A 12,438-nucleotide genomic window follows, 5' to 3' on the forward strand; every position below is an offset into this window, starting at 1 on the left:
CACCCTAACCCAGATGTCTGCAGATCCTCCCACCCCGTGGATAGAATGTGGAGGGGAGGCGGTCCCTAGGCTTGGATGGGGAAAAACACTGCATCTTTAGTTTACTAACCTCTAACTGAAATCAGCACATCTCTCGATTATGAATGTGAGTAACAAACCCTAGCAATCTCCTCAATGCCTCAGTCTTAACCTGTGTCTTCCACAACAGAAATCACAGGGCATTTTAGATCTTATTATCTCTGGGGACTGCTGTGCTCAGAGCTGTTTCCAGATTATGGTAGTATCCGGACCAGCCACAGGTCTTGTCATTAAATCCATCACGGAGAAGCACATACACGCCTGCATCTCAAATGTTTTAGTATTTTGATAGTTAACAATACAATCCGTTTCTTTTGTAAACTGTATGCATTTTCTTTAAGAATTCAAGATTGATTCTGAGAAAGTTTCCCTGGACTTCATTACACTGCCAAAAGTGTTCTTGGCACTTGGCACACACAACACACACACACACACACACACACACACACACACACACACACACAAAGGTTAGTAAGTCCAACGTAAAGTAGCCCCGGTGCAAAACTTGGGTCCAGCTCCACCCTTGGCCATGCAGGTGACCTCGGGCAAATCCGTGCACTTTCTGAGTCTCAGGCGTCTCATCTTTAAAGTAGGGATGCCCACTCTCCTCTTTACCTACTTTCTATGAGATGATGTTGTCAAGGATTTGGCGTAGAGCCTGGCACACAGTAGGTGATCTATAAATATATTATTTTTTCCCTCTATCCCTCTATTTCTCAACCTCCACCCCCACTCTAGTGGGCATGAGGAACAAGTGCCTTTTACCAGAGAAAAGCCACACTGCAAGTTTTCACACATCGACAGACTCCACTCAGTGGCTTCCTTCTACTACCCCACACAGAGCTTGGCACATGGTAAGTGCACCATGTACTTGTAGAATAAATGAGTGAGTGGGTGAATATGGGTTATTGAGGTCACTCTGCATTGGCCTGAGCTGATTTGGTTTTTCTAAGGAGTGTGTCGGGGTATTGTAGCCATGTGCTTCCTGCCAGAAGCTTCTGGTATCTCTGTAGCGAGGGGGGGAGGTCATGGGTGTTGGAACCTTAGAGGAGCGAAGAACTTGGGCTCACTTGCTGAGCAGGTGCCCTGAACTCTCTTAGCACCAGATCCTCAATGGTACGAAGGCCTAACAGCACCTGCTGCACAGAGTTTGGTCCGGGGAGCATGACATATGGGAAGATGTGTAATGTTTCCTGCCTTTGGCCTGGCAAAGAGAAGGCACTAGGACATATTTGATTAATTAATAAGTGAATGAACATATGGATGGGCAGTCATGACTCCTGGCTCCCTCTGGAGTGTTCTCTCTCTCCCAGTGTCGTTACATTAATAACCTGACCAGAGTACATTCTGGGAAACTCTAGTACTCAGATGGCTCTTTGCTCCCCCTGTGCCAAAGACAGATTTTTCAGAGTGGCTTTCCTGACCAGTTCTGGATGAATGATTGCTAGGACAGAGAAATCTACCAGGGGCCGTGGGCTAAAAGTACTGGACAAGGCAGGAAGTTAACTGAACAGATAGAAGGCTTTCTTGCCCATGAGTTCAGTAAAAGGGGGACTTTAGGACAGTCTCCCACCTGGTCCGCTTCTTCTTGGCACCTGCCTACTGTGTCTTGTGGTACCATCCAGCGGATCTGTCCTTCCATCTGCCCCAAGACTCAGGCTGGCCCTGTGTCCCCACCTGCATGCATGGGCATGCCCAGCTCCTCCACCTGCCCCACGCCCTGCCTTCTCAGCCCACCTCATTGTTAACTACCTTTGAAAAAGCCTGGGCATCCCCCCTCTCCTGGAAATCAGGTACTCCCCGAGTGCTCCAACAACATGCTGCAGTTTTCTCTGTCACAGTCACACAGCGTGTGCAGGCTGCACGTTTCTACTGCCCCACCCCCACCCCAGGATGTGCAGTCCCAGCAAAGCAAAGACTCAGCCTGGTTGTCTCTGAGCCCACGACCCACCCTTCCTCAGCACATTCCCATGTTCAGGGTGGCAGCGAAAATCTTGGCCTTTGGGGCACTCCCAGCCCTGAAGGATAAGGTCTTGAGGAACAGGTGACCCGGGATACAGAAGTCACTCTTTCTGGCTCCAGTTCCTCACATATAAGGTGATGACAGCTCTCGCTGTGCGTGGCTCTGCAAGAGTTAAATGAAGGAATGCATGGAAAGCTCTTAACCCACTTCTGGAATGAGGATTGGAGAAGCCTTCAGTGAATGCTGGCTGTCACCATTATCTTGGTAAATAATCCTCTTCCTGCAGAAGTAGGAGAGGGCTAATGGCATGTGTGTAAAGGAGGGATAAAATTTCCTGAGCCACAAAATAAGTGGTTTAAAAAAAAATGAACCAAGATAAGTTCTTGAGATTTATATATTATTTTACAGTGCTTCCTAATGCCAGTCTCACACACTCACCATTGTCACTGAATCTGACCTCAGGAGATAAGTGTATATACAGAGGTTAATTCCAGATCAACTAAGCAAGACAAGAGTAACAGTAACCGCACTGCCCTGACTGGAAATCGCAACACCTGAGATTTAGGAAGTTAATGAGAGGGCCCTCTTGGTTCTGTCTGTGTTGGGATTTAGGATTTGCCTGTTTGGCATTTCAGTACTTTCATTGCAACCTCTAAGAGTCTGAATTGCTTCCGTAATGTTTATGTGATACACCATGGTCACAGAGGACGGTTTATGAGAGATTCCAACAGCATTAGGAACCCAGAGGCATCAGGCATCAGTCAGAAACCTCAGCTCTGAATTACTCCCAGCCATCACACCTAAGAGGCTTACAGAATTCCTCCTCCAGCAACAGGGGTGATCAGCTTACTTCTTAATTGCATTGCTTGAAATCCAAGACCCTGGAGGATAATCAGATGCTAGGCAAAGTTCACCCCTGAAACACAATCCCATCTCTGCCCTTCTCCTTATGGATTTCTAGCACATAATTCGGGCTTGGAGAGTTCTACAGGTCTTGCAAAGCATTCCTTGGAGCTGACATCAGATTTTCTTGGCTACCTGGGGGCCCTGATTTATTGTGAACAAACAATTTTCAAACATGAATTGTAAAACTGGAAATAGATGGATTAGAGGCAGAAAAGTAAAAATCAAAAAGTAAAGTCTGTCCTGGCAGATATAGCACTTCCCCTGGGCTCCTGCCTCCGGTTACTCCAGCCATGTTAAACTCTACGCAGTTCCCTGACATTCATGCTTCCTCGCCTTTGTGTGTGTCATGACCTGTACCCAGGAAAACCTTCATCCTTTCTTTTATCTAAATGACTCTGACTTTTCATCTGAACTTGGTCTAAGCATCAGCCTCAAGGCTCACTTCCCCTCTTTCTCCAATTACCTATCCACTCATTGTGGTTTCTGTGGGCCTTTCTCAACCATGGCCCTTGGCCACCCTGGTGAAATCTTTGAGTTACTAGGGATTCTTTTTCATCAAAGCAGTGGTTCTCAACTGGGGGAAATTTTGCCCTCCAGTGGACATCTGGTAATGTCTGGAATCATGTTTGATTGGCATAACTTGGGGTGTGCTCTTGGCCTCCGGTGGGTCAAGGCCAGGGATGCTGCTAGACATCCTACAAACACACAGGGTAGCCCCTAAGAACAAGGAATCATCCCACCCAAAACGTCCATGTTGTTGAGTCTGAGTAACTAAACGGTAAGCTAACTGTCCACAAACCATACTTGGGTCAATTACCCAGTACCTAACACAGCACCTGGCACGCTGTCACCACTGAAAGCATTATTTGGATACTGAATGAATGAAAGAAAACAATACGTGATCTTCTATTAATAAAATGCATCCAACTTCAGCTGAGGGAGGGATGCTGCATGGCGGAAAGAGTGGACTTTGGAGTAAGAGATCTGTGTTCCAACTTCAACTCTGTAGTTAAGATTTCAACTTGGTTAAGTGATTAGCTCTTTCTGATTTAGTTTTTCCACCTGTAAAATAAAGCTAAGGTTATTTATTTATTCAACAAAAATGTATTTTACACCTTGTAAATGCTAGGCCCTTGGTAACCTGCTGAGGATATAGTAATAACTGAAACAGACATGGTTTTCAGCCTCCAATGAGCTTATGATGAGGTTGGGGAGACATATAATAAGCAAACAGACATGCAGACTGCTAGAAATCTGACCAAGGAACAAAGAGAGGGCAGTAGTGGAGTGTAATAGGAGGTTGACTTTGGTGGAGTGGTAAGGAAAGGCCTCTTGGGTAGATGGGAAGACCAATTAAGTGGCTGGTCTCAGTAGTGAGGGATCGAAGTGATGGTAGTCCAGATGGTGAAGCTGAGACCTGAAAGGTGAGAAGCCAGACCTCAAAGAAAAGGGGCAAGCATTCCCTAGGCAGAAAAATCACTTGTGGGTACAAGGGGTGTGAACACTGGCCGTAACAGAAGGGGAGTACATGACCAGAACATTGTGAATGAAGGGCAGAGTGGCCTAAGGTGAGGTTGGAGACGAGATTGGCAAGAATTCTAGAAGTATGATTCATAATTAAGAACAGAAAATAGAAATTTCTGCTTGATTTTAAGGGCACTTAGAAGCCATAAGAGTTTTAAGAAGGGAAGAGTATAGCAACTTTGCATTTAAGAAAGAACAACCCTGTTCACAGCAGCACTATTCACAATGCCAGAAGGTATAAACAACCCAAAAGTCCATCAAGGAATCAATGGATAAATCTACACAGTGGAATATCATTCAGGGAGGAAGTTCGGACACATGCCACAATTAATCTTGAATGCATTATGTAAAGTTAAATAAGCCAGTAACAAAAAGACAAATAGTGTATGATTCCACTCATATGAGGTATCTGGAGTAGTCAAATTCATAGAGATAGAGAGTAGAATGGTGGTTGTCAAGGACTGGGGAGAGCAGAAAATGAGTTGTTTTTAATGGGTTCTGAGTTTCAGTTTTACAAGATGAAGCAGTTCTGGAGATTGGTTGCACAACAAAGTGAACATACTTCACTATATACTTAAAAGTGGTTAAGCCACTGGTTTTCTGTTATGTGTATGTTACTACAATCAAAAATTTTTTAAAAAAAGGAACAAAACAGCTGCTTGGTGGTGGATTGAAGGAGAATGAGGACAAAAAAAAGACCAATGAGAAATCATGAAGTTTTCCAGGTGAGAGGTGCTAGTGGCGTGAATCAGGGTGATTATGGTGGGAGGAGAGTAGAACTCTGACTTGTATTTTGGAGTAGAACCACAACAGTCTTCCCTGATGGACTCCATGTGGTTTGTGAGGGAAAGAGACAGATAAGGAGCCGCTGCTAGGTTTCCAACTACACAAATGAGTAAGTGGTGATGCCATTGTTTTAGATGAGCAAGATGGGAACAAAAAAAAAAGGAGGGATTTGGAGAAGAAACCAAAAGTTCAACTTGGCAGCCCCTTTCCGTGACACATACGCAATCACACACTTCGTACAAGACTGTTATGTGAGGCAGATTTTACTAAATTGTGAGATTTTGACTCACAGCTCAAATAACTTAAATTGAATATTAGCTATCACTACTAAAACACGTTAGGAAAGTGGAAAAATAAAAAGTATAAGTTAATTTTGCTTTATGTTTGCATGAGGAAACTGAAAAGAAAGATACCCTAGAAATTCAAAAAAGAAATGACCTGTGTGGGATGAGAGGGCAGAAAAGGATTCATCGGGACACAAGTTGGATCACGACATTTCACAATATGGTTCTATATTATTTTGATTTATAAACCATGCAAATAGTGATTTTTCTCCCAGAAAATTAAAATTTAAAAATTAAATTAAAAAGTCATTTAAACACTCTCCACTGGAAATTGTTCAGTGGCCAGGCCACCCTGCTGGATTCTGACCTCCCTGTACACTCCCATTTCCCCCTTCTAATATACTCCCTCTAGGTTGAGTCTTGTTCCAGTCTAGATTTTTCCTCACTCTCAATTCAACTAAACTCTCTTTTATCCCTGATCTCAAATTCAGCTCTTCACCTATTTTTGCACATTAAAAACTCATAAAAGTGCTCCTATGAACAAAGTACAAAGAGAGAGACCTGAGAGTGGTACTTTATTTGGGGGGGAAGGGGAGTGGTACTTTTAAATGCAATCCCTGCCCTATCTCCCATCCAGGATATGGAATAAGATGGTGGTAGTGAAGAGCAGTTGTCAACGAGGCTGTGATGCCATGAAGAAGTTGGAAGGGAGAAAACCCAGCAGGTGAGTGAAAGAACATCAAAGGCAAATTGTGCTTAGTGAATAACTTCTCTTGGGACCAACTTGACTATATTTTCTACCCTCCTCATGCCACTTTTTGTTGGGCATGTCTTTCCTGGAAAAGCTAATAAAACTTAAATTGAAAAACAAGAGTTCAGCTTGGGACATGTTAGGAAGGAACACTGAACGACATCTGTCAAGTAAATACTCGCAGACCTTGTCTTTCTTATCTGTAGCTATAATCCTTACTATGGTTTCTGGGACACAAAGGGATCTTCATGAAAAGTCATTAAATAAGAGGATGGATGGATGGATGGGTAAGGGATAAATAGAGGGGGACAACCCGAGCATAGTGTCACTGCAGCCAAGAGAAGAGTCTTTTGGAAGAAGAGGTCAATCTGTCTTGTGTTTTGTTGTGAGAAACCCACAAGCACAGATTGAGTGACCAGCACAGAGCAGCCAATCCAACCTACAGGATTTTGTCCCTTCTCTCCAACATGCTTTCATCCTTCCATCTTTCCAGATGTAAAAGGTGGAGCCTTACACAAGATAGGCAGCCCTCTTTTAGAAGGCTCCTTTAGCATCATGGTCTGTGTCAAAAAAGACTGAGAAGGCAAAGAGATAAAAACAAACAAACAAACAAACAAAAAAAACACCTGTCAACCTGTCACCATCCGTGTGCCAAATCTTTGAGGCCCGAGTGTCCTATTTTTTTCTGAGAAAAGACTATGAATGCAAATTGCTGTCTCGACCCTGTTTCTTTTTTAATAAAGTGGGAAATCTTAACTGGGGATTAGATGACAATGCAGGTACAGCAGGTACTCATCAGGGGTTGGAATTTGACAGGCCTTCCATTAATGGCATCGATGTTGATGAAGAAAGTGATAATTTCTCTAGGCTCTCACATTGTTCACAGTAGGGCTGGGAGAACCCAATAACTCATATCCTTTGTTTGTAGCTACAAAATAAATTTCCCTACACAGAAATGAAGACTAATTTGTTTAGGCATTTTGTGCATTTCCTTGGGATATCTGCATGCTCTTCTTTAATGTATTGGCATTCCCATGGATTTCTCAGATAGAAATAGATGGCCTGTGGCAAGAACACAGGCCTAGGCACTCAGTGGTTGTTAGTTCGAAGGATGAAAACATGAAGGAGAGAAGGGACAAAATTAGGGTCTTAACCCCTCTCTTAGCCCAGTGAAAGGCTACTCAGTCCTTGACAGACTAAAGCAAATACCCCTGTGGATACTTTCCTGATCTGCAGGCAGAACTCAGAGCTCCTTTCTTTCTTTGTTCTCTCTACCCCATGTGTCTATAACATTCCCATACCAGCACCCTCCACACTACACTGTTCTTCCGTTGACACATCTGCCTCCCTGCCAGACGATGAGTTCCAATTTTCTGGGAATCTCCAGGGTCTGACGCAAAGCAGGGCTCTTAAAGAAAGGAAGGAAGGAAAGAAGGAGGGAGGGTGAGAGGGAGGATAAAAGTATCGCAAAGCTAGGATTCAGACGGAAGTTGATGTGACTCCTAAGCCAGACCTGCATTATGTAAGAAACGACTGGGGACAGAAAGCCCAGAAGCATGGGTTCTGATCAGGATAATAACAGTGATCATTATAAAAGCAAACCCTGTGTAGTACTTGTCATGGGTAAGGCTCTATTCTAAGCATCTAATTCTTACAATAGTCCTAAGGAGGTAGGTACTCTCACCATAACTATTATATTGTTGGGGAAATGACATATGGAGGTTTGGCAATGTGTCTAAGAACACGCAGTCAAAATTTGTAAAGAGTGACCCATAACTCACAGTGTCTGATGCAGCAACATAACATGGAACCAGTTCTGCTGCTGTGGCCACAAACTCACAGCACACAGGACCTGAAATGGCTTAGAGATCCCCTAGTCTGACTTCTAGGGATGAGACAGCCTAGGCCAGGTAAGTGTGGCTTCTAAGGGACTGTCTGGGTTGGGGAAGGGTGGGGGCAGATAAAGTGAGGACAAGGCAGACAAGGACAAGGCAGATCGTGATTCAGTTGGCTGCAGGGTTATAGAAACAGCTTCACGACCTGGAAATAAACCTGATGTGTTAATCTGGTTTTCTTCCATCTGGACAGGTTTGCAAAGTTAGCTAAACCAATGGCCTACTTCCTCTGATCCATTGAATCTGGGAATCTGTGAGCACGATTCCAGGACATTTACAGCTGGTGCTCAGAGGACACACAGACTCACACACTAATGTAAGTGAGGAGCAAGACACTTCTCTCTGTTGCTTTCCTAGAAGAATTACTTTCTCTGTGTATCCAAATCTCACATATGAAGAATATACCAACTGACCAGCACCAATCTCTAGTGAGAATTTACTATGTGCCAGGCCACATGTACCATTCCAATCAGCCTAGAAGTCATCCCCACTTCACAGATAAGGACATGAGGACATGAGAGGCTGTTTGAGTTACCAAGAACACTCAGCTAGTAAGTAGGGCAGCCAGGCATTGAGGTCTGATGGTCTAATTCTGGAGTCTGTTCTCAGCTTCTGTTGCCATGACTACCTCTTAATTCAACCACCTGTTTATTTTTAGTCCCTGGTTAAAGAGGAGAGAGGACCACAGCTCCGGAGGGAGCCAGGTAGACATAGGATCCAATCCTATTTGTGCAATTTGGGCTGAGATTTGTGTGAGTTCTTTCACCTACTGAGCCCCCAAGTCTTCATCTGTGCAGGAGATATTGAAATCAAACTTTCATAAATGTCCCTCTGAAAATCCTATATCCTGGATCTGCTCAGACAGCTTCCCACCATATATGCAAACCAATTGTGCTTGCCTTTGGCAAATGTGTTTCTCAGAAGATATGCTCAAACCCTGACCTGATAGCTGCCAATGTGAACTTTTTTGGAAATAGAGCCTTTGCAGATGTAATCAATTGATATGACCTCACACTGGAGTAGGATGAGCTCTTAGTCCAATGACTGGTGTCTTTATAAGAGAAAGGAGAGGGAGGTTTGGGTACAGAGATACAGATGCACACAAAGGGAAGAAAGCCACATGAAAATGGAGGCAGAGAGAATGGAGTGATGGGCCCACAAGGCCAAGGAATGCCAAGGATTACCAAAAATCACCAGAAGCCAGGAGGAGGCAAGGATGATGCAATCCCTATGGCCATTGGAAGGATATGGCTCTGACGACATCTTGATTTAAGATATCCAACCTCAAGAACAGTGAGAAGATGAATTTCTGTTGATTTGAGTCACACAGTTTGCGGTGGTTTGTTATGGCAGCCCCAGGAAACCAAGGCAGCAAAAGGTGAGGGCATAGAGGATGAGTACTGTTTTCAGACTGATGAAACAAAGCCAGAGAGCTGTATAACATTTTTGTGGGCTAAAGAATGATGTATCATGGGGTGACAGGAGGCCACAGGAAGGGTAGGGAGGACCATCTTTTTTCATATTTTTGTAAAGTCATAAAAATGGAATTTCCACACTCTTAGAAGGATTGAGAAGAAACTCCTAGCCCTCTACTGGCATCTTCCCATGGGAGGAGGTGAATTATCTGATGACGGTATGTGAAATAGCCATTGGCCCATCTTCTTAATTGGGTAGACTTCAACATTAAAGGTCATTCCTGTCTTTAGGGACACAAATGGTCTCTGGATCTCAGTGCCCCATGGAGTCAGACAAGCCATGGCCACAGGTATCTGCCTGGGTGAGTGAGTGTCTGCTCTGTGTGCTGGTCCTAAGGCCAAACTTAGAGGGAAGTGTTAGGACACTCACTGTTGCTCCCAGAGCCAATCCTGCTTCACGCAGCAAATGTGGCCTACATTTTGATCTGTTTCTGACTCCTATTTCTCAGCTCACAATTCAGAGGAAAAGGGGTGCTATAAATAGGCACACCCCATTTTCCAAAAAGTAAACTGACACTAAGCCCTCAGGACATGTTGGGGATCACTCTGAGGTTCAACGAAATTGGTCCAAATTTTATGCATCTTAGCTATTCTGCAGTCTGGGACTAGTGTTGCAGAGTCTGCTTGGCAGGACAGAACATTAATAGCTATGGAATTGTGTCCAAAACTCTTATTTTGCTCTGGGCAACAATCTTCTCATCAGTAAAATTGGGGGATTGGATTAATCTCTAAATTCCTGAACACCTTTAACAGGCATTGATTCCAGGGCCCAGAAGGAGATTTATTGCCAACATCATCTGTCATCCTCTGAGATCAATTTCATGTGGTCAGTGTCACAGGGAGAAGGTAAAGTGTGAATTATAGTGTCTGACCAAATGCTCCTTCAGTCCATCAGAGATCCTGGCTCTGTGCCTTTCCCTGTCTCCACAGCCTCCTCTCATGGCAGGGACTCCATCTACAGTGAGCCAAGAAAGAGTAGAAGAAAACAAAGCAAGAAGAAGGGGACTGACTACAGTAACCTAACAGACCCTGACACATATAAGAAACAGCATGGTGGCTGAAACCACATACCATCAAGCTGGCCCAAACACCTCAACTTTTGTTCTTGCCACTGTCTAGCTGCAGGATCCCACACAAATCACTTGTCTCTTTGAATCTCAATTTTCTTGTCTGTAAAATAGGGATTCAAAATAGTATCTTCCCCATTAGGGTAGCTGTGAGGGCTAGATGTGCTTACAACTACAGCTGGCAAACAGTAATATTGTTATTATACTTAAATTCTTTGACCCAAAGAATGATCCTCTACTAAATGGGACAGCTTTGCCATGGGAAGGACATAGCAATGAGACAGGAAATAAAGAAGATGCCTGGGATGAACATCTTCCCTCTCCAAAGATGGATACAGAGCAGAAGAGTCCCAGATGCTGCTGTTAAGATTGAATTGTTTGAAAATACAAAGTAAACAATATGGCTCCAGCAAGCCATTATTGTCAACACAGTTACCTGTTTTGAAAATTCAGAAAAACACTATTTTCTCTCAACAAATGCCTCTAAATTATCGGCCCTGTTGCATGTCTACTGAATAGTTGCGATTGAGGTTTAAAATGATGTTCCTACCACAAAGTGTCAGTCTTTTCTGGTATAATCTATGGAATAAGTGAGCCTCAGTATGGCTTATTGTTGGTGTTCTTTAATGCAACATTATTTTTAGGCATTTGAAAAACTTCAGGTGAAACTTATGCCTGTCACGGGCAGCTGTCATTTTTGTCTGCTTTGTTTCCATCCCCTGTTCTCTGGGGAAAAGGACCCTATTCAACTGGAGAGCTGATTCTTCCAAATTCAACCAAGTGCTCTAATGGGGGCTATCACTCATGACATCTTGGACCCACACAACTCATAATAGGTGGACACAAGACCCAGAGTTTGGTTAGCTGTGGCCTCTCACTCTCTGAGCCATACGCATTATTCAAAGCATGAGTATGTGACCCAAACTGGGCCAATCTAAGTGCTTCCCTGGGGTTTCTCAAACTGGTGTGGGGTAAAGGACAGAGAAATAGGGAAAAATGTTCTGTCCCCATGATCACGGGGCTGCTTGCATGGACACCTTCATCAGTATAGAAAGTCAGTGAGAGTGAAACTAGAAAGAAGTGGAGACAAGAGAGGAAAGGAGAAACCCCAGAAGAATCCCATTCCTTGTTTCTCAGGGATCTCACCCTCTCTGATGGGTGGCTATGTGAGCCATTGCATTTCTTTCTTAGTCCAAGATGGTTAAGGTGGGTTTATGACAGTTGTAGAATAAGAGTTTGTCCATCCATCCATCCATCCATCCATCCATCCATCCATCCACATGCCCACTCACTTTTTCAGTAAATTAATATCTACTGAGAGCTGATCATGTGTTGGGTTATTTTTCCAGGCATTGTTTTAGGTGCTGGAGATAACACAGTGAACAAAACAGAGCCTAATCATTCTGAGACATTCTATCTAGTAAGGAAGGCAGACAAGAAACAAATACATAATATAATAGATAATCATCCATGCTAACAATGAAAATGAAGTAGGATCAAGGGCATAGAGATGGATGGGGCATGGGCAGAGGGTCAAAGAGGGTCTCTCTCAGGAGGTGATATTAGGCAGAGTCCCAAATGCAGTGAAGGAACAAGCTGGACTGAAGATGTGATTTAAGAGTCCTTGGCCAAGAGAGAGCAAGTGCCAAGTTCATGTGTCTTCAGACAACTGAACTGACTCGCTACCCCTGAGGACAGGAGGGCATGGT

The 12,438-nt window shown here is 43.8% G+C and overlaps 1 protein-coding gene across 1 annotated transcript in view; it reads right to left on the bottom strand.

Moving 5' to 3' along the window:
• KCNQ3 (potassium voltage-gated channel subfamily Q member 3) overlaps positions 1 to 12,438 on the bottom strand; it is a 297,718-nt gene that overhangs the window by 19,745 nt on the left and 265,535 nt on the right. The window lies entirely within an intron of this gene.

The sequence above is a fragment of the Canis lupus genome, chromosome 13 (genome assembly GCF_003254725.2).
Source record: "Canis lupus dingo isolate Sandy chromosome 13, ASM325472v2, whole genome shotgun sequence".
NCBI lineage: Eukaryota > Metazoa > Chordata > Mammalia > Carnivora > Canidae > Canis > Canis lupus.